At 35.3% G+C, this 21,835-nt stretch overlaps 1 long non-coding RNA gene across 1 annotated transcript in view; it reads right to left on the minus strand.

The window, feature by feature from the left end:
* The window catches only part of LOC144380054 (uncharacterized), a 316,583-nt gene that overhangs the window by 241,535 nt on the left and 53,213 nt on the right, over positions 1-21,835 (minus strand). Inside the window, exon 2 of the long non-coding RNA XR_013443795.1 lies at positions 9,451-9,602. This is a non-coding gene — a long non-coding RNA (uncharacterized LOC144380054). The remainder of the gene's footprint in view (positions 1-9,450; positions 9,603-21,835) is intronic.

Raw genomic sequence — 21,835 nt, forward strand, 5'->3', positions numbered from 1 at the left:
ATTTATTGTGCAGTGCTCACAAGTGCCCTACTGAAGAATATTTGGAAATTTCTTTTGCTATTATGAATAATACTGAAGGGAAGAGCTTTTTGCTTATGCTTTATGTATTTTTGCTACTATACTGCTTTTGCTACTGTATCTTCTAGAGCTCTAGAAGTTAGATTGCTGGATCAAGGTATAAATGTATATGTAATTTTTCTAGATGTTGACAAATTCCCCTTCAAATTATTTTATTATTTTGATTCCTTTCAGCAATATACAACAACATTAATTTCTCCATAGCTTCACCAATAATGTAAGTTGTCAAACTTTTGGACTTTTGCCAATATGATAGATGAGAATTTTGTTTTAGGGAGTTTTAATTTGCATTTCTCTTGCTGTTAATGAGAAATGAGGTTAAGCTTCATTTTCATAGTTAAGGACCATTTGCAGTAATTTTCATGAATTGACTATTCAAATTACTAACCCATTTTTCTATAGAGTTGCTGGCCCTTTTTCTTTCCCATTTCAGATACTATTTACATATTAGTATTTGGTCTGTGATAAAATTTGCAATTTTTAAAGATTTGTCCTTTGGGACACCTGGGTGGCTCAGCCGGTTAAGCGTCTGCCTTCAGCTCAGGTCATGATCTCAGGGTCCTCGGATCAAGTCCCGCATCGGGCTCCTTGCTCAGAGGGGAGCCTGCTTCTCCCTCTGCCTGCCGGTCTCCCTGCTTGTGCTCTCCACTCTCTCTCTCTGACAAATAAATAAATAAAATCTTTAAAAAAAAAAAAAAAGATTTGTCCTTTGTCTTTTTACATATGGTAAAAATATTTCCTTTTCTTGTTTTTGCAAAAGTCTTTCTTTTTATCAGATTAACAATCTTCTCCCTTTTGGATTTCATAAGGATTTCACTCATATGTCTCCTACCACTCATATGATTTATTTTATTTTAACATTTAAATCTCTAATCTGTTTGAAATTTAACATTATATTCAGTATTAGGAATATTTCATATATTTCATATATTTCCCCATGGCGATCCAGTTTATCACAATACCACTTATTAAAAGTTCATCATTTCCCACTAATTTGGGATGTGCCTTTATAGTGTACATGACAACCTATAGTGTTGTGGGTTTTCTATTCTGTTCTATTATTCCGTCTGTCTATTCAGGCACCATGATCTCACTGTTTTAATTATGTTTTTTCTTCTTTTTTTGTTATTAACATATAATGTATTATTTGTTTCAGGGGTACAGGTCTGTGATTCATCAGCCTTACGCAATATATAAGGTAGGTCTATTCTACCCCCATTGCTCTCCGTTCTCAGTGACTTCCTACATATATTTGACTATTCATTTAAATGAACTTTATAATCAACTTTTCTATCCCGAAGGGAAAAAACGTGATAATAGTTTATTGGAATTCTGTTAAATTTATAAATTAACTTAGAGAAAATTGACATCTTTATGATGCTTCCTCTTTCTATTCAAGTATATGGTAAGGCTTTTTACATGTTCAAGTTAATTTTTGTGTCTTTCAGGACTATTTTTATAGTTTTCTTCATTACATGTTTTAGATACTTCTTAATTTTATGCCTAGATATTTTATTTTGGTTATAATAATTGGTATCTTCTCTTCTATTACATCTTCTAAATGGTTTATCTCTCTACATAATAAGGCTATTGTTTTGAATATTAACTTTATAACCTACTTTACTAAATTCTCTTATTAACTTGTATTAGTTTTCCCACTGATGTTTTAGGCTTTCCAGATATAAAATAATACCATTTGAAATAGATATCATTTTTCTTTTTTCAAATTCTCATACTTTTACTTATTTTCTCTTGTCTGGGTAGAAAAGAAGAAAGATCTAAAATTAATAGTAATAGTTTCCACATTAGGAAACAAGAAAGAGAAGAGCAAATTAAATCCAAAGTAAGCACAAGAAAAGAAATAATAAGAACTACATCAAAAATCAATGGAATTAAAAACAAGAAATCAATAGAGAAAATCAATGAAGCTAAAAGCTGGTTCTTTGAAAAAAAATCAATAAAATCAATAAACCTTTACAAAGACTAAGAAAGAAAGAGAGGATACAAATTACTAATGTCAGAAATGAAAAAGGAGACATAACTATAGATCCTATGGACATTAAAAGAATAAGAAAGGAATACTATGAACATGCTATGCACACAAATTTAATAACCCAGATGAAATGGACTAATTCCTTGAAAGACACAACTTGCCAAAACTCAAACAAGAAGAAATAGACAATCTGAATAGGCCTATATCTATTAAAGATATTGAATTAATTATTAATAACCTCCTAAAACAAAAAGCACTACCCAGATGGGCTCACTGGTGATATCTACCAAGCAACCATGAGTATGGAATGTTTTTCCATTTCTTTGTGTCTTCCTCAATTTCTTTCAAAACTCTTCTATAGTTTTCAGAGTGCATTGATTTTATATCCTGCCACTTTGCTGAATTCCTGTATGAATTCTAACCATTTTGGTGTAGAATCTTTCTGGTTTTCCACATAGAATATCATATCGTCTGCAAAGAGTGAGAGTTTGACTTCTTTGCCAATTTGGATGCCTTTTATTTATTTATTTTTTGTTCTCTGGTTGCTGAGTAGGACTTTCAGCACTATGTTGAACAACAGTGGTGAGAGTGGACACCCCTGTCGTGTTTCTGACCTTAGGGGAAAGCTCTCAGTGTTTCCCCATTGAGGATGATATTCTCTGGGGGTGTTACATATATGGCTTTTATGATATTGAGATCTATTCCTTCTATCCCTACACTGCAGAGAGTTTTTATCAAGAAAGGATGCTATACTTTGTCAAATGCTTTTTCTGCATCTACTGAGAGTATCATATGGTTCTTGTCCTTTTTTTTATTAATGTGGTATATCACATTTATTGATTTGTGGATGTTAAACCACGCTTGCAACCCAGGAACAAATCCCACTTGGTCGTGGTGAATAATCCTTTTAATGTACTGTTGGATCCTCTTAGCTAGTTAATATGTCTCTAGGAATGCATCCATTTCTTACAGATTGCCTAATTTGTTGTCATATAATTACTCATATTATTCTCTTATAATTGTTTGTATTTCTTTGGTGTTGGTTGTGATCTCTCCTCTTTCATTCATGATTTTGTTTGTTTGGATCCTTTCTCTTTTCTTATTGATAAGTCTGGCTAGGGGTTTATCAATCTTATTAGTTCTTTCAAAGAACCAGCTCCTAGTTTTGTTGATCTGTTTCTACTTTTTTAAAATTTCTTTATCATTGATTTCTGCTCTAATCTTTATTATTTCTCTTCTCCTGCTGGATTTAGGCTTATTTGCTTTTCTTTTTATAGCTCCTTTAGGTGTAAGTTTAGGTTGTGTATTTGAGATGTTTCTTGTTTCTTGAGAAAGGCCTGTATTGCTATATGCTTCCCTCTTAGGACCACCTTTGCTGCATCCCAAAGTTTTGAACTGTCTTGTTTTCATATTCATTTGTTTCCATGTACTTTTTAATTCTTCTTTAATATCCTGGTTGACCCATTCATTCTTTAGTAGAATGCTCTTTAACCTCCATGTTTTTGTGTTCCTTCCAAATTTCCTCTTGTGATTGAGTTCAAGTTTTAAAGCATTGTGGTCTGAAAATATGTATGGTATAATCTCAATCTTTTTTGTACCAGTTGAGACCTTCTTTGTGACCCAGTATGGGGATCTATTCTGGAGAATGTTCCATGTGCACTCAAGAAGAATGTGCATTTGGTTGCTTTAGGATGAAATGCTCTAAATATATCTGTGAAGTCCATATGGTCCAGTGTGTCATTTAAAGCCCTTGTTTCCTTGTTTATCATCTGCTTTGATGATCTGTCCATTGCTGTCAGTGGGGTGTTAAATTCCCCTACTATTATTGTATCCTTATCAATGTGTTTCTTTAATTTTGTTATTAATTGGTTTATATAGATGGCTGCTCCCAAGTTAGGGGCATAAATATTTACAATTTTTAGATCTTCTTGTTAGTAGACCCATTTATTATGATATGCTCATTTTGAGCTTATATTATGTATGGTGAGAAGTGGGGGTTGAGGCTCACCTTTTTTTTTTCCTATACAGATATCCAGTTCTTGCTCCATTTATTGAAAGAATATAAAATCAATGCACAGAAGTCAGTTGCATTTCTATACACTAACAATGAAGCAGCAGAAAGAGAAATCAAGGAACTGATCCCATATGCAAACACACCAAAAACCATAAGATACCTAGGAGTAAACCTACAAAGAGCTAAAGGATCTGTACTCTGAAAACTATAGAAGAGTTTTGAAAGAAATTGAGGAAGACACAAAGAAATGGAAAAACATTCCATACTCATGGGTTGGAAGAACAAATATTGTTAAAATGTCTATGCTATCCAAAACAATCTACACATTCAGTGGAATCCCTATCAAAATTCCATCAGCATTTTTCATAGAGCTGGAACAAACAATCCTAAAATTTGTATGGAACCAGAAATAACCATTAATAGCCAAATTAATGTTGAAAAAGAAAACCAAAGCTGGAGGCATCACAGTTCCAGACTTCAAGCCATATTACAAAGCTGTAATAATCAAGACAGTATGGTACTGGCACAAAAACAGACACATAGGTCAATGGAGAAGAGTAAAGAACCCAGAAATAGACCCTCAACTCCATGGTCAACTAATCTTCAACAAAGCAGGAAAGAAGATCCAATGGAAAAAAGACAGTCTCTTCAACAAATGGTGTTAGAAAAATCGGACAGCCACATCCAGAAGAATGAAACTGGACCACTTTCTTACCATACACAAAAATAAACTCAAAATGGATGAAAGACCTAAATGTGAGACAGGAACCCATCAAAATCCTAGAGAAGAACACAAGCAGCAACCTCTTCAGCTGTGGCCACAGCAACTCCTTGCTAGACATGTCTTAGAGGCAAGGGAAACAAAAGCAAAAATGAACTATAACATAGTTAGAGTTATGTTTGCATAACAAAGGAAACAATCAACAAAACTAAAAGGCAACCTATGGAATGGGAGAAGATATTTGCAAATGACATTATTAGATAAAGAGCTAGCATCCAAAATCTACAAAGAACTTATCAAACTCAACACCCAAAAAAACAAAAAATCCAGTCAAGAAATGGGCAGAAGAGATGAATAGACATTTCTTCAAAGACATAGGAATGGCTAACAGACACATGTAAGAATGCTCAACATCACTCAGCATCAGGGAAATACAAATCAAAACCACAATGAGCTATCACCTCACACCAGTCAGAATGGCTGTTTTGTTTCTTAAATTCCACATATGAGTGAAATCATATGGTGTTTGTCTTTCTCTGACTGACTTATTTCACTTAGCATAATACCCTCTAGTTCTATCCACATCATTGTTAATGGCAAGATTTCATTCTTTTTGATGGTTGAGTAATATTCTATCATATATATATATGACAGGGGAGAAAAATAATAATAATAAATGATAATAGACTTAAGGAACATAGGGACACCATCAAGCATAATAACATTCACATTATAGGAATCCCAGAAGGAGAAGAGAGAGAAAAGGGGGTAGAAAATTTATTTGAAGAAATAAAAGCCCTGGGACACATGGGTGGTTCAGTCGGTTAAGTGGCTGCCTTCAGCTCAGGTCACGATCCCAGGGTCCTGCAATCGAGTACTGCATTGGGCTCCTTGCTCAGTGGGAAGCCTGCTTCTCTCTCTGCCTGCTCTGCCTGCTGCTCCCCCTGCTTGTGCTCTCTCTCTCTCTCTGACAAATAAACAAATACAATCTTAAAAAAAAAAGAAAGAAAAGCTGAAAACTTCCTGAATCTGGAGAAGGAAATAGAAATCTAAATCCAACAGGCACAGAGATCCCCTAAGAAAATCAACCCAAGAGGTCTACACCAAGATATATGGTAATTAAAATGATAAAAAGTTGTGATAAAGAGAGAATTTTAAAAGCACCAAGAGAAAAGAAAATAGTTACATACAAGGAAAACCTCATAAGGCTATCAGTGGGTTTTTCAGCAGAAACTTTGTAGGCCAAAAGAGAGGGGCATGATCTATTCAAACTGCTGCAAAGAAAAAACACTGGGCAAAGAATACTCTATCCAGCAAGGATACCATTCAGAATAGAAGGAGAGATAAACAGGTTCCAAGACAAACAAAAGCTAAAGTAATTCAGAATACACATTCTTTTCAAGTGCATATGGAACATTCTCCAGAAGAGACCACACATTAGGCCACAAAACAAGTTTCATCAAATTCAAAAAGATCAAAAGCATACCATGTATCTTTTCCAACCACAATGCTATGAAACCAGAAATCAACCACAAGAAAAAATCTGGGAAGAATACAAATACAAGGAGGTTAAAAAACATGCTACTAAACAATAAATGGGTCAACCAAGAAATCAAAGAGGAAATCAAAAAACATGTGGAGACAAATGAAAATGAAAACAAAATGGTCCAAAATCTTTGGAATGCAGCAAAAGTGGTTCTAAGAGGGACGTTATTAGCAATACAGGCCTACCTCAAGAAGCAAGAAAAATCTCAAATAAACAACCTAAAGGAGCTAGAAAAAAGAAGAAACAAAACCCAAAGCCAGTAGAAGGAAGGAAATAATAAAGATTAGAGCATAAATAAACAAAATAGAAACTAAAAAAACAATAAAACAAACACATCAATGAAACCAGGAGTGGTCTTTGCAAAGATCAACAAAATTGATCAACTTTTAGCCAGATCCATCGAGAGAGAGAGAGAGAGAAAAGACTCAAAATCAGAAATGAACAAGGAGAAATAACAACCAGCACCACAGAAATACAAAGGACTATAAGAGAATATTATGAAAAATTATATGCCAACAAATTGGACAACCTAGAAGAAATGGATATATGTCCTAGAAACATATAACCTCCCAAAACTGAATCAGGAAGAAATAGAAAATTTAAACAGACCAATTACCAGCAAAGAAATTTAATTAGTAATCCAAAGCTTCCAACAAACAAAAGTCTAGGACCAGGCAGTTTCACAGGTGACTTCTACCAAACATACAAAGAAGAACTAATACCTGTTTTTCTCAAACTATTCCAAAAAATAGAAGAGGAAAAAAAGCTTCCAAATTAATTTTATGAGGCCAGCATTACCCTGATACCAAAACCAACCAGATAAAGACATTACCAAAAAAGAGAAATACAGGCTAATATCTCTGATGAACATAGATGCAAAAATTCTCAACAAAATATTAGCAAACTGAATCCAACAATACACTAAAGAAAATCATTCACCATGGGGCGCCTGGGTGGCTCAGTGGTTTAAGTGTCCAACTTGTGATTTCAGCCCAGGTCATGATCTCAGGGTCCTGAGATCAAGCCCCATGTCAGGCTCCGTGCTCAGCAGGGAGTCTGCTTGAGATTCTCTCCTCTCCCTTTCCCCCCTCCCTCTCTCTCTCTCAAATAAATAAATAAGTCTTTAAAAATAAATCATTCACCATGATTGAGTGAGATTTATTCTTGGGATGGAAGAAGGGCTCAATATTCACAAATCATTCGGCATGATATATCACATCAATAAGAGAAAGGATAAGAACCATATGATCATTTCAATAGATGCAGAAAAAGCATTTCCTCAGATCTGTACCTCTGAAACAAATAATGCAATATATGTTAAGAAAGAAAAAAAGAAGAAGAAGAATGTAGCAGGAGGGGAAGAATGAAGGGGGGGAAATCGGAGGGGGAGAAGAACCATGAGAGACGATGGACTCTGAAAAACAAACTGAGGGTTCTAGAGGGGAGGGGGTTGGGAGGATGGGTTAGCCTGGTGATGGGTATTGAGGAGGGCACGTTCTGCATGGAGCACTTGGTGTTATGCACAAACAATGAATCATGGAACACTATATCTAAAACTAATGATGTAATGTATGGGGATTAACATAACAATAAAAAAATTTAAAAAAAAAAAAAAAGAAGAAAAAGCATTTGACAAAGTACAACATCCATTCATGATAAAAACCCTCCACAAATCTAGGTTTAGAAGGCATCCAAACTGGTAAGGAAGAAGTAAAACTTGCACTATTTGCAGATGACATGATACTATATATAGAAAACCCTAAAGACTCCACCCAAAAACTACTAGAATTGATAAATGAATTCAGTAAGGTCACAGGATACAAAATTAATATACAGAAATCCATTGTATTTCTCTATAGTTACGAGTCTGTTTCTTGGTTTTCCTCTCTCTTTTTTACCCCAATGATCATTTGTGTTGTTTCTTAAATTTCATATATGAGTGAAATTGTATGGTATTTGTCTTTCTCTGACTGACTTATTTACTTAGCATAACACTCTCTAGCTCCATCTACATTGTTAACTATAGAGAACAAACAGATGGTTACCAGAGGGGAGGGGGATGGGGGGATGGGTGCAATAGGGGAAGGGGATTAAGACTGCACTTATCATGATGAGCACTGAGTAATGTATAGAATTGTTAAATCACTATAATGTAATATCTGAAATTTATGTAACACTGTATGTTAACTATGTTGGAATTAAAATAAAAAAAAAGATTTTGGAGGCAAAAAAAAAAGTGAGACTGCTAGCCACAGACTAAGATAAAATATTCAAAATAAAAAATAAGATCCAAATATATGACAAAACTCTCATATCAAGAATATACAAGGAACATTTACAACTGAATAATAAGACTAACAACCAATAAAAATAAAGATACCTATTATATTGATTCCAAAATTGATCCCATGACCAGCTATTAGCTTAGCAGGACTTCTGATGTGATATTACCTAAAGGGCAATATAGCCAATTTCAGGAGTATTGTTGGATTTATTTCATTCAACTTTTCATACACAGTGTGAAACAAGTTAAAAAACAGAGAGCAGGGACTTCTGCAAGTTTACAGCTCAGGTTGTAAGAACTGTTTTGAGCCTGTTCCACTAGTAATACCTGTCCACTAAATGTCTACATATAAGACAGTAAAGCAAGAAAAGGGAAAGAAATAAAAGTATACTACATGGCTCCACTTCCAAAAAAGTTGTAGAAATGTAAATACCAAATATTATTTTAACCAGTTTTGGTAGAACTATTTTGAGAGTGATAAATTGAAAAGCAGCTCTTCTGGAAGCTAGGATGTTAGAAATTAAGAATTAAGTCAGAAATTATGTCTTGTAAAAGTATACTGATTCACAGAACTGTACCAAGCCAAATTATGATATGCATTATAGACTCTCACAATTAACACCAGTTTATTCAGACTCCTATATATAAGACCACAAATAAACTGATGCAAAGGTAATTCCACATAGCCTCATGTATTCTAAAAAATAAAACCACTGATGTTCCATCAGCTCCTTAATTTACAAATTCTGACCAATCCCTGCTAAGATCACCCAAATTTTATAACCCCCCTTCATTAGCCCCTTTTGAAACTCACCTTTGTTTTGCATCACGTAGGGTCTCCTTTGTTGCAGCAAATAGTAAACTTAACTTGATTTCAGGTGTGATCCTAATGGTCTCTGGCAGATATTGAAAGCAGAATGGGAAGACAAGATACAGTGTGTGGTGCTAGATCCTCATCCCTCATTGCTGGAAATGAATAGACAATGAATAAAATTTATAAATCAAGTAGCAACAATAAAAACATGTTATTTAGACATAACGAGATAGGTATCTAAAATAATCAGCTAAGGAAATTGAAAGTGGTTGCCTCAGGGAATGAGTTAGAACATGGTTATTTTGTTTAAAATACTGAAGAACTATTTAAATCTTTAAGCCATATGCATATATTACTTTGATAATAATGAAATTAAATTGAAAATAATAACTTAGACAAATATTTTAGGACAAAATGAGAAACAAAGTTATTTCTATTTCTTGCTTCCCTGAATTTATATTCACTCAACAGATATTTCTTGATTGCACCACTATGTACCAGACACAATTCTGGGTACTGGGGATATAGTAGAGAAAAAAAGAAAAAAAGTCCCTGCTCTGAAAAAGCTCAAACAGAAGAGGAAACTGGGTCCCACCTATCCCTCAAAAGGTGAAACAGTTCTAGATCACATAGCTGACAAATGGTTAAGCCAGGATTTGAAATAAGGCAATCTGATTCTAGACCCTACTGATTCTAATTTTAATTATAGGCAGATTGAGACAGGGACAGGAAATTTCTAAAATGAATCTATAGCATCTTACAGTGACAGAAAGTAAGAAAGTGCTCAAAAAAAAAAAAAAAGAACTCCAATAAGGAGTGTATGTCAAAAGGACATGATAGCCACCTAAAAGAGATCACAATGGCCAAGCTGTAACAATTTGAGCAACAAAAAATAAGGAAGTATTGGATTATAGCCCAAAGTATAAACTAAATATCCATGAGTCCATACTGACATAGGTAAATACATTCATATGAACATGCATACATACATGTATACATACATGTATACATACATATGCGAGAATAGACAAATCTCTCATGGAGCATTCCATATAATTTATACAGCTACTCTACTCTCCAGGTGGGGGTGCATAATTCTCCCCTCCTTAAGTATGGGCTGTGCATAGTGACTTCTTTCCAAAGAGCACAGTAGGGAAAGGGGGCAAAAAGAGTAAAGATACAATGAAGAAACTGGACAAACACTACTCCAGCCAGGTGTCAAGATCAACATCAACAGTGATGTCATATTGATAGTATCTTCCTTTGATAGAATGTGACAAGATGGTACTTTATTTTTGTTGTCTTCCTACCAAAAACTCCAGGCTAATCATGAGAAAAACATCAAAATATCCCAACTGAACAGCATTCTACAAAATATATCACCAGTACTCATTAAAACTCTCAAGGTCATTAAAAACAAGGAAAATCTAAGAAACTTTCACAGTTAAGAGGAGCTTAAGGAGACACCACAACTAAATGTAATGTAGTGTTCTAGATGAGATTCTGAAACTGAGAAAGGGCATTAGGTAAAAACTAAGGAAATCTGAATAAAGTCTGAGCTTTAGTTATTAACAATATATCAATATTAGTTCATTAATTGTAACACACATACTATACTAATGCAAGATGTTAATAATAGGGGAAACTGGGTAGAGGGTACATGGGAACTGTCTGTACTATCTTTGCCATTTTTCTGAAAATCTAAAACTGTTTCTTAAAATAAGGTTTATTTTTAAAATATTTGAACAAGTGAAAAATATTTGGACAGCTTGGCAATTTGGCAATTAGGGTCTGTTCTGTTCTTCAAAAATAACAACATAGACCCTAGCTGGCTAAGTCTCCTTATCATGTGCTTCATGAAACAAACTGTTTAAAAGCCAAGGTTATGAATTCCAAGTTGAATATTCTAGAAAAGTGTATTAAAATAACATATACCTAAATATCAAAAGTAGTTCTCTCTAGGGTGAGATCACAGGTGACCTTTTTGCTGTTTTCTGTGTTTTACAAGTTATCTGCAATGAGCACGTATTACACATATAATTTCAGAAAGGAACATAATAATACTAAAGAAAAGAAAGGTGCTTTTAGTAAAATTTGCAATTAAATAACTGCAGAGGGCACCTAAGAGGAAGGAAAAAGAAGAACATTATTCTACAAATACTAAATACCTCACTGGGCTGGGCACTTAACATATATTATTTCATTTAGGTGTGTAAAATAAAGATGTCCTTGAATTGAATCACATTTGGAGAGTAATTTTATGTTTATGAAGCCATTATAACTTTACAACAAAAATGCAAAGATATGCTTTTTAGAATTCCGGTCACGTGTTTTTTTGCTCCTACACTGAAAGCACAATTAGTTACCCACCACCTAACATGTCATCTACATTTTTTCTTGTCACATATTTTTATTTGATCCACTTCTGAAGAAAAGCCAATATACCATGTCATGCCTATATACGAATCTCTTAAACTAATTTTATGCTTCATTGTGAAATAATTGATTTGCAATTCACAGGACATTAATTAACTTATAAGCCTTTAATAGTAAGTAAATAATGAAGTTTAGAAAATGATGGCATGTAATTGAGTCTAAAGGGACTCTTTTCCACACTTTTTGTTTTGCTTTTTACATTATATCAAATAAAAATGGACAAAATTGTAATCACATTGATCGCAGATGTTAAGATCACAAATTTTATATATATATGTCAATATTTTTACATAGGGCCCATTTTCTGGGAAAGCCTATCTCAAAAATCAAAACTATAATCAATAATTAACATATACTATTCTTGCAAGCGATTGCTGAAAGCGGATGCTCAGTAAATTTGTAAATTTGTAGATTTATAGATTTTTAGATTGTTTTCTCTAAAGATTTCCAACTAACATAGAAAAACCTGTTTTTCCCCCCAACACATTTTTCTGGAGGTGACTGCTAAATTCCAGAGAGTGACAACACCATAATTATTGAAAGCTGGCTTAGCATTTTATCATATAATCTGATTTAATCCCTACAATAACTTGCGGTATAGGTACTATTATCCCTAATTTACAGAAATCTGCATGAAGTCACACAGCAGTAAGTAGAAGAGCTACGTTTCAAACCTGTGTTATGTCTGATTCCAAAGCCTAGAGCCTTAACCACCCTGCTGTACTGTTTCTTAGCATTGGTGCCTCTATTTGAGACTGTTAGCTTCAGCTCCCCAACTTACTCAGCTCAGCCTCCTCTATATGGACCTATGGTTTTCCTCATCCTTTCTTTGTCTCTTTCCTCCATCCCCACCCAGCCTCAATCCATTCTGCACACTGTAACCACAATGATTTTTCTCAAAGCATGAGGCCTACAAGCCATTATATGTTTGCTGTGTGAATTTCCACCTTTACCTTGCACAATGCTGTCCTTCACTCTCAGTGCTCCTGCCACTCTAGTCTTCTTTACATATGAATATGTACCATAGTCCCTCCTGCCACAGGACCATTGTATATGCTGTTCCCTCTCCCTGGATCACTCTTTGTCTAGTTAACTCACCTCTTAATAACAACTCACAATAATACCATCAGGAAGCCTTCCTTGACTCTATCCCAGGACACAATCCCTCCTATTATATACTCCAGCAACATGAATTTCTGTTCCGTTACGTGCTATCATTACAATGTTATGTTTGTTTTTGTGATTACTTGATTAATGTCTGATCTAAGCCTCTATGCCTTACTATGCACCAGATTGTAAGCTCAGTGAAGACAAAGACTCTCTTTGCTTTTGCTCCCTATGTTATGATTTTGCACACAGTAAGCTTCCAACAAATGCCTATAGATGAATTACTATTCCCATTCTCTTCCACCATCATCATCTAGATAAGGACTACTATCCTTCTCCAATAGGAAGAATGTTCTCTGCTCCTCCACAAAGTCAAAGGCAGGAGTAAAACTAGGGCAAAGAGGGGAGAGAAATGTAAATAGTAGTGGCTGCAGAATAAACCTACTGTGATCCATGGATAAGAATTTCAACAGCTACTTTAAATTCTAGGTATTCATTTCAAATGTATATTTCCAGCCTTCAATTATCCCGTGAACTACAAATTTCTATATATATCTATTTAACATCTCCACTGGAATTTCTAAGAGGCATTTCAAATTTCACATGCCCCAAACTGAATTATTTTGATTTCTCCTCTAAATTCATTCCTCCCTAGTTTTCCCCACCTGAATAAATGGCATCACCTTGTATCTAATGCTCAGGCCAGAAACCTAAGAATCATGCCTGATTTTCCTCTTTCTCATACACCCTACATCTAAATTCAAATTTGTCCCCAGTTCAAAACTCTCCAATGGCTCCTATCGTACTTGGAATAAAATCCAAAATCTTTATTTGACCTTAAGACTTCATAATGTTGCCCCTCCTCACCTCTTTGATCTCATTTTCTCCGTTGTTTCCTTCCTCATAGTAGTTCAGCATCATTGGCTTCTTTGCTAATGTTCCTGGAAGATGCACATGACCACCTCAGAATCTTTGTACTTGCTTCCCTGTGCCTAAGAGAGTCTTACCTCAGATATTTGCTCAGCTCACACTCCCTCACTGCCTTCAGGACACTGTTCACATGTTCCCTTATGGAGAGGTCTTCCCTCATCACCATAGCTACATAACCCTCAGAGCTTAGGGCTCTGTATCTCTTTCCCTTTTTCAAATAGTACTTATCACTACTGTATTAAATCATATATTTATGTATTTATTCATTTATGCCTCCACTGCTATATTTTAAACCCCTCAAGTGTTATCTATCTTATTAAGCATCTAGGAGCTTAATAATTATCCCATGAATGAATGAACATTATTGTCAAGCCCAACTCTTTTGAATTATTTAACAGTTTGAATTTTTTATATCAACCAGACTTGGAATAGGAAATAAATGAACTATTTAATAACTAATGTTAAAAAAGCAATGAAAAAAAAAGATAGCCATGTAAAATGTAATCTTTTAATGATTAGCTAAGAATGATTACAAATCTGTCCAAACAGTTGTAAAAAAAATAAATTAATTAAAGCTTTATTGTTGCAGTTTCTTAATTGTCTTAGGAAGCTTTAGAATCAGATGAGTTATTTCCTTTATTGTTTCCCCTTAGCCTTCCTCTGCGAAGTCTGTCATTAATAGCTACTCATAACAATATTATAGTAATAATACTGTATGTCAATGCAAAGATCATATAATTTATAAGAAAAAAGACAATATTGTTAAAAGCAATAAAATTGTTAAGTGATTCACCCTGTGATTACTCAGTAAGTAAAAGCATAAGAGATATGGACAGAAGCCCACTATTAATTTTTTTCTTTATGTTATACTAATATTAGCACCAAAGAATTACAAATTTCTGATTCAAGCAAAAAAGAAAGATGATAGGCAAATTAACACTATATTTCCTATTTTAGATGATGGATACTTCACCCTAATATTTCCAGCATGCCAGAGGAAAGATAAGAAAGCTCAAAAGGACCCACATCTACTTACTTAAGCAGGTCAAAAAAGCTGGGAGTCAGCCTGGACACTACTCTTCCCCGTGCTTGGCGCCCACCTCCCCCACTATTCAGTGCATCATTGAGTCCTATTTACTAGTATGTCTCAAAGTCATCCATTTAAGGCCTTAGGTGGCTACTGCCCTAATCCTCTTACTCAGATTATAAAATAGTTTCCTGAATGGTCTCTCCACATTCACCTGTTTTCCTTCAGATCCATTCTCCAGTTTATAGCAGGAGATATTGTATTATGCAAATCCAATAATTTGTCCCTCTATTCCTTAAAAACATACAGTGTTTTTAAGACTATAAAAGGAGAAGGATTCTAGTCCTAAAGGTCACATGTGTTCTGGCCTTTGCCTATTATGAACCACTTTCACCTTTGCTCTTTCCACTTGAGCTACACCATTCTCCTGTTAGATCCTTCAAAGTGCCAAATGCCTTTTTGCCTCAGAGCCCCCTCATAGGTATCATTTTGATTTCAGATCAAAGGTCACTCCCTCAGGGGAAATCTCCCAGTCTCTCCAGACCAGGAGAGGTTCTCCAGCTATAAATCTTCATAGGTGCTCCCTGCACTTTTCCATCCCAACACATGTCATAATTACACATTTAATTTACTTATTTACTTTTTCTCTTCTACCTTATACCTTGTAAGCACCCTGAAAACAAGAACCACAGTAATGCTGTTTGCTATTATATCCCAACCCCTAACATATAACCTAGTATACATTAGAAGTTCAGTAAATATTCACTGAATGATAACAGCATGAGATAAGAAGAAACAGTCAAATGTTGGCATTAGGAATCTGTGCTACATTTAAGAGCACTTTCCCAGCATCAGTGAACATTCTGAATGGGCTCCCCTAAAAACGCTGAAGAATCATCCCCTATGGAGACTCTTAAAAACAATATATATCTATATCTGTCCAGAGCTGCACTATCCAACATGGTAACCATTAGCCAAATGTGGCTATTGAGTTCTTGAAATGTGAGAAATGTCCTAAATTTTTATATTGACTACATGTTGAAATAATATTTTGAATATATTGGGTTACATAAAATATATTACTAAACTTAATTTCACCTCTCTTTTTACCTTTTTTAATGTGACTAGAAATTTAAAATACATGCATCTCACATTATATTTCTATTAGACCATGGTAGTCTATAGCATTTCAGGATGATACTGCTTAAAGATAGGCATGACATAGTGAGACAAGCTCAAGATGTTAACATGGATCTAAATACTATAAAAAGTCCTGAAGACTCTTCTTGTGCTAGCAATGTGTTTCTGTCTCCCAATATCATCCCATCCCACTTGGCTGTGCCTGTGGTATTTCACCACACACCCAAATATTTGTTTAACATATGGTCCCACTTGGTCAAACAATCTTTACAAACTGAATTTCAAAGCTCCTCCTTGTGCTTTTATTTAATCAGTACCTTAAAGTCTAACATAAAGCTTGCAGAGTTCAGCTTTCTCACTTCACTGAATTCCAAATCATCAGTTTGTTGATAGAGGGCTCGGGACAAAGTGTCATTTCTACCCAAGGTAACTAGGAACCAAACATTGCAAGCAGCAACTCTGTTTAGAATTGTAGATGCAGGGTTTTATGGATTGTCTACATACCTCAGAAATCTTTGCTCCTCGGAGTTCTCTTTGTATTCCTATGGCAGTTTGCCCATGAACTTTTCACATGCTGTCTTCCTCTTAAGAGCCTGAGGCAAGTGAATGCATGGATTTATCTTGGTATCCCTAGCATCTAGCCTACCACAGTGCCTGACACAAAGTAAGCATTCAATAAATCTTTTCTAGAATGTGTTGAGTGGATGTACTTTTCCTTACTCTGATTACTCCTTGACTCTAACCCCAGCACTGACTATAGGTTCAATTTATAGGCTTGTACTTAATGAACCATTGCCCAGGGATTATTTTAGGACCATTTCATGAGTATGTGGTTTGAATGGTTAAATGAAAGATAGAGTATCGAACCTCCTTAAAATGCTTACGGCTATGCTTTAAGCATTTCACAGGTTCAATATACACTAACTGACTAACAAATTGTAATAGTTAGATCAAATAGTATTCCCACATACAGGTAAAGGACCAGACTATGATTGCTCTTAGCATATTCCATTTCCTGGTCAAAAGCTATGCTTAGGTATACAGTTAGTATTCACACAACTCTGTGAGTGTACCTCTAACATGTAAGCTACAGTTTAGGATAAGCTGCAACCACTGAAATATGGAGTCCAAATAATTCCTTTTGAACATAAACTCTTCACAACATAAAGATGATTGAAAAACTATATTAAGAATGTATAAAATAATTTATCTTAGGTGATTAGGTCTAGGTCAGTAGAGCCACAAAGTAGTCATGGGTACATGATAGACTAATATATACAACCTTTATGTTTGACCAGCAACCAAGACCTTGCTTCTTCACAAGGACATTGAGAGGCACAGCAGCATGCCTGTTGACTGCCAGGAATCAGCATGAGGAGACAGATAACCATGGTACCTGGCAGCCTGAGAGATTCGCTGTTTCAGCAAAAGCATCAGGCAGTCTAACCAGGTGAAAGACATGCAGCAAATATCCATAGTTCCAGAAATTTTTGTTAATGGGAGGGAAGTCTAAGTGTAGTCTTGGGCTGAGTCCAACATCTGAATGAAATCTGAACATTAACCAGTCGGGTATAAGCAAATTGGAAATTCAGTTTTGGAGATTTCAATCGAATGATTCTCATCAAGAAGTCACATTCTCAAGACAGAAAAGATTTTGTTTTACAGCAGGTTTTTTTTCTACACTGGTAGCCCACAGAGCAATACTATATCACAGGATGGATTTTAATGGTTAAAGGTGTGTGTGTGTGTGTGTGTGTGTGTGTGTGTATGTATGTACTCCTCCAAGTTTTGTAAACCTTAACAACCAATATTTGTACATATAAATGGCTGACCTAGTCTACATCCAGGTCATTACTACTTTTATCCTTGGTCACCATAGACTGCCTTAGCAATGGTCTAGAGAAAATGTGTATGGAGAAATTGCAATCCCATTTCAGTAGATAGATAGTAGTAGATAGTTGACAGATACTGGGTTCTAGGCATTGTGGCAGTCACAACCTCTAGCTATTCCATTTTTCCATAAACAAAGGAAAAATCTATTGATGTGGATTCAACTAGAGGCATTAACATTATCTTTGCCAACATATTCTCTTCTTGCTAAAAACCGCAACTTGCCATTTTGCAAACAATCAATGTTGCAAAGAGATCTCATACAAACTCATAAAAGGCTATTTAACCCATTATGTGAATGAGATGATATGGAAGGAAAAAAATGACAGGTAAATGGGAAAGGAAAGGAAAGGAAAAGAAAAGGAAGGAAAATATGGGATTCCCTAGAGCAATGATAACACCTAGGAAAATTTCAAGGGGAATTATAAATTCATTTCAGCTATATTATGAATTAGGATATTGGATTATCTGAGAACCCAACTACATTTGTAATGATGTTTCCATGGGGAATGTCTCTAAAATGATTTTCTGAAATTAAATCTGCTTTATATCACTTTTTGCCTAGAAAAAGATTTAAATGAGGAGTAGTAAAAGGTAGTTATGGTTAATAAAAAAAAATAAAAGGAATTCATTTATTCTCTCCTACTTATTGGAGATTCAGGAAAGCATGTGGTAAGCTAACTGCTTTAACAGGATGTAGGGTGCCATGAAATACAAAGGAAGGGCATGGAGGTAGAAAGGTGGTCAAGGAAGGCATGGTGGGGGATGATTTGAGAGACTTGAAAGAATGTAAAGGGCAGATAAGAGTATTCTTGGCAAACAAAAACAAAAACAAAAACACTTCTGGAGGCAAGAGAAAGAATCAAGGAAGATTCCCAGGTTTCCAGAGAAATAGTGGTACCATTCACCAAGAGAGGGAACAAAGAGAAGTCCAGCATAAAAAGGAAAATGTTGAGTTTAGTTTTGGATGTGAATCCAAAGTACCTAAGGAACATATAAGTCGTGGTATCTAAGAGTCAGGTAGATATCTGGAGCTCAGGCTCATGAGACTTCTGGGCTAGAGACACAGATTTTTAAGCCATAGGAATAGTAATTGGGGGCTTTGGAGAGAACAAATCCCCTTCCCCAAGAGTGTACTGATGTGAGAAGGGTAACCCCAAAGAATAGGTAACAAAAGAGGAATAGCCAGAATGGTTGGAAGAAAAATAAAAGATGCCACTGAAACAAAATAAAAAGGAGGATTTCAAGAAGGAATGAGTGACCAACAAGGATGATCAACTAATATGAGGATTGATTAAGTATGTGCTGGATTGAGTTACATGGGAGCCATTGGCAACTTTGGTAACAGCAGTACAGTGGAATGGTGCAGGAGGACAGTAGCTGAATTGTGGTGGACTAAGAAGTTGAGGCAGGTAAGTAGATAATTCTCAAAAAGTGTGCCTGTCAAGAGGCAAATAAAAATATGAATGTACTGGGAGGGCAACATGGGTTTGAGGGAGGGAGGGCTTTTATTTCATTTTGCTTTGTTTACATAGTCAAGTAAAGGAGCCAATAAGAGAAAGGAAGAATTCGAAGATATGAGAGAGACAAAATCAAGAAACTGAGAGACTTATAAAGGAGGAAAAGAATGGGACTCAGAGACCATGTGGAAGGAATTAGCCTTAAATTGGAAGAGATCTATATTCTTCATGGGAAGAACAAGAGAAAAGGAGAAAAATATAAAAGTAGGATAGGTAAGATAATAGTTTTGTTGCCTGGAGTTGGAGGTGTTTTCTCTAATGATTTCTATTGTCTCCATGCAGCAAGAAATGTGCTCATCAGCTGAGAAGAGGTGAGAATAAAAAGGTAAAGAGGGACAGCTTTGTACAGAGTGGGGAGTGGGAGAGAGAGCTGATTCAACACACATGGAAGGCTTGCAGAACTCTACCAAAAGCATAACAAGGTTCTGAGGTTTTTACCAGCAACTGGTTGAAGTGCTGGCTCATAGGCTGTGAACTCTACAATTTATGGACTGGGAAAAAAAGGAGAAATGAAGAGACCTCAGGCTTCTATGAGAAGAAAGAATAATTGTTGGGGGAAGAGACTGAAAGACCTAGAAAATTAGATTTTTAAGAATTAATATTGCAAAGGTAGAGCAATTCAGGTAATAGCAAGAATCAGGGTGTGCTCACCGCTGTAGGTGGCTGAAGTTGAGTGGAGATAAGGATCATGAGAGTTGATAAGGTCACAGAAATGAGATGTTACAGCTGTTAGATAAGTTGTTCACATAGGCATGGAAGTCACTCAGAACAATGGTAAAAATTGCAACAAAAAAACAATGAACAGATTTTCTTTAATTAATGAATAGAAAAGCTGTGATTAATGCCAAAATTGAAGTGCTCAAAAAAATAGAAATCAATTAAGAAAGATGCAGGAGGGACACAAAAAACAACCTAAAATATTTTCCAAAGGCCAAAGCTTTTTAAGCAACAAAACAATAGGTTTGGATTATAGCACAAAAGTAAAATAAACATCCATAAGTTTATATTGATATAAATAAGTGATTAAATAAATAAATAGGGGAAAAGTAACAAATTTTCCATACAGAATAATTCTAAATAATAAATGTAGAAGGAATGAGGAAAATAGAAAATTGCCACAGGAATATTTGCTTCAGGCAAGATCCACAGATGAACGCTAAAAGTAGCCACCAAAACATTACGGAGGAACAGGATATTTATATAGCCTCAAACTATCCTCCCCAATATATTTATTAATTACTGCGATGATTTTAACATATGTGTAAACATTTTTCAATATTTCTCCCTCTAGGAAGTGGAGCTTAATTCTCCTCCTCTTAAGTGTGGCTAGACTTAGTGACTCATTTCTACCTGAGAGTCTGAAAAGAGGGAAAAAATAGTAACTTTACAGTGTCCTGGCAGACACTACCTTAACTGAGTGATCAAGGTTTATATCACCAGTCCTAAGTCATATTGACACCATGCGCCCCCTGACATGATGTGATGGGAAGGGTACTTTACTTCTGTGGTAGTCTTCCTCCAAATCCATAACCCCAGTCTACTCATGAGAAAACATCTCATGATGAGGGATAAATTGAGGGACATTCTACAAAACTTCCGGTCAGTAATCTTCAAAAGTGTCGAAGTCACGAGAAACAAGGAAATGCTATGAAACAAGGAAAGACAGACCGGAGGAGTCTAAAGGGACATGAAAACAAATGCAACGTATACTGGACTGGATGTTGGAACAGAGGACATGCGTGTAAAAACTGGTGAAATCCAACCACTAAAGGCCACTAAAGCCTGTCATTTAGTTGACAATGTTGGACTAATTTCCTTGTTTTGGTAAGAGGTTAACATTAAGGGAAGATGGCCGAAGGGTATATGGGAATTCTGTATACTTCTTTAGAACTCTTTTATAAATTTGAATTCATTCAAAATAAAAAATGTAAGAGAAAAACTTTAATGAAGAAGAATGGGTAGCTAGGAAACCACTATATTATCCAGTAAAAGATAGGGGATATAATGAGTGTGGAAGATGAATGGCATGAGGATCAATGGAGCAGGAGGTTTTACAGAAAGATGAAGAAGGAATGTTTTGAAACATTATTAATGGAGTGAGGAATATAGGCCAGCTTATCAACTCTGCATTAGAGCCCAACATTTATTTGACTAGATGCCATTGCTATGTCTGGAGGTCAAATAAGAATTGAAAAGTGTTCACTGCATTTGATAATTATCTGATCCAAGTATTATGTGGACCAATGGTCCTGATGAGAAAGGCCATCATCCTTGAAATCTATCAATATCAATCAGCTCCCTTCCATTATCCATGGCAAATATATTCTGTTTCCTG

Source organism: Halichoerus grypus, chromosome 1, assembly GCF_964656455.1.
Source record: "Halichoerus grypus chromosome 1, mHalGry1.hap1.1, whole genome shotgun sequence".
Classification (NCBI taxonomy): domain Eukaryota; kingdom Metazoa; phylum Chordata; class Mammalia; order Carnivora; family Phocidae; genus Halichoerus; species Halichoerus grypus.